This window comes from Mus musculus, chromosome 13 (genome assembly GCF_000001635.26).
Source record: "Mus musculus strain C57BL/6J chromosome 13, GRCm38.p6 C57BL/6J".
Classification (NCBI taxonomy): Eukaryota; Metazoa; Chordata; class Mammalia; order Rodentia; family Muridae; genus Mus; species Mus musculus.
The window spans coordinates 100,862,258-100,864,320 of NC_000079.6; the positions used below are offsets into that span (position 1 = coordinate 100,862,258).

General features: G+C 43.6%; 1 long non-coding RNA gene across 1 annotated transcript; it reads right to left on the minus strand.

Moving 5' to 3' along the window:
• Positions 1–1,144: 1,144 nt before the first annotated feature.
• Gm41040 lies at positions 1,145–1,594 on the minus strand. Its single transcript, XR_873869.1, has 2 exons — positions 1,556–1,594; positions 1,145–1,295 (listed from the first exon to the last, which is right to left on the minus strand). It is a non-coding gene; the product is annotated as a predicted gene, 41040 (long non-coding RNA).
• Positions 1,595–2,063: the final 469 nt, after the last annotated feature.

The window sequence follows — 2,063 nt, forward strand, 5'->3', positions numbered from 1 at the left end:
ACGAAAGATCTTGGACACTCCAGGAACTGAGTAGGCTTTTTGTACAAAGTATAGAAAACGGATCAAAGATAAAAGATATTTAATACTTTTTATCCATGTAAAATGTCCTCAGCACCTCACACACGCTTAGCAAGAGCTTCTCCCTGGAGCTAGGTGTCCTCAGGCCATAACTACATTTGCTAGGTCAGAAATCAAGTGAAACCCTCTTTTTCTCCCAAGAATTCCTCTATCACCCAATGCTATACTTAAAAGAGCTCTACTGATATCTAAAAGTTGGTGCTCAGTTAGGGCTTCTATTGCTATGATAAACACATGACCAAAGCAACTTTGGGTGAAAGGATTTGTTACAAATTATAGCTCTCAGGTCAGATTCCATCCCTGCAGGATGACAGAACAGGAACTCAAGGCCGGAACCTGGAGGCAGGAACTGAAGCAGAGGCCCTTGAGGGATGCTGCTTATTGGCTTTCTCCAACCGCTTGCTTATACAACTCAAGGACCACCTGCCTAGGGGATGCACCCCCTCAACCCTCACACATCAGCCATTAATCAGGACAATACTCCACAGACTTGCCTATAGGCCAGACCTACAGAGGCACTTTCTCAATTAAGATTCCCTCTTCCAAAACGACTCTAGCTTATGTCAAGCTTGGAAAACAGAAACAAAAACAAATAAAAGAAAAAACAAAACACAGTTGGAAAAATTCTGCTTATGCGTCTCTCCTTTTTTGGATACAGTTTTCCATTTGTGTGTGTGTGTGTGTGTGTGTGTGTGTGTGTGTGTATGTGTAGGCCAGGGAGTTGGTTTTCTTCTTCATGTGAATGTTGGGGATCGAACTCATGTTGTCCATCTCGGTGACAAGTCTTGCTGAGCTGTTTCTTCATCCCTCTGCGGACCTGTCTCAAACAACTGACTAGTTCCCAGAATAAATAATGAACTCCTACAAATCAATATGAAAGCAGCGGGGGAGGGAGAGACAGGCGAAGGTATAGATGGCCGAGCTGTGGATGGAAAGTGTCTATGAGAAGATGCTCAACCTGGGAATGTGGAAAAGTGAACTCAATAAGATAGAGCATCACAGTCACGGAAGCGGCAGAAGGTCTCGGAATGGTCGGGTGGGTGGGTGAAAGGTGAACTGGCGCAGCCACTCTGGAAAGCAATTTAATAATATTTTGTAAAACTGAAAGTAAGCACAACGTAGAATCCAACAGTTCTCTTTCTAGGCCTCCACTGGCTGAGGAAGGCTGGTTTATGTATGCTCACAGGGAAACACAAAGACGGGTGTTGTAGTAGTATCTGTGAAGGAGAAAAATTAGAAACAAGCTAATTATCCATCAAAGGGAGAATGTCTAAATAATTGTGTGTATATGACAGAATGATGTGGAGTGAACAATATATCAATAAAATGTCAATTAGCAAACAACCAGTGTTGTTAAACAGCAACCCGTAGAAAGATGTGGATAGTTTTAGCCCCCTGTCTTAGTCAGGGTTTCTATTCCTGCACAATCATCATGACCAAGAAACAAGTTGGGGAGGAAAGGGTTTATTCGGCTTACACTTCCATACTGCTGTTCATCACCAAAGGAAGTCAGGACTGGAACTCAAGCAGGTCAGGGAGCAGGAGCTGATGCAGAGGCCATGGAGGGATGTTCTTTACTGGCTTGCTTCTGCTGGCTTGCTCAGCCTGCTCTCTTATAGAACCAAGACTACCAGCCCAGAGATGGTTCCACCCACAAGGGGCCTTTCCTCCTTGATCACTAATTGAGAAAATGCCTTATCTCATGGAGGCATTTCCTCAACTGAAGCTCCTTTCTCTGTGATAACTTCAGCTGTGTCAAGTTGACACAAAACCAGCCAGTACACCCCCCGCCCCCCAACTTCCCTCTCTGCATGTGAGTATGTGTGTGAGCACATGTGTAAGCACACATATGCATGTGCAGCAATGTGAAGATGTGAGCCAGAAGACAACCTTGGTTATTATTCCACCTTCTATTTTAAATTATTTAAAAGGATTTATTAATTTTTACTTTATGTGTCTGTGTGTGTGTTTGCACATATGTCTGT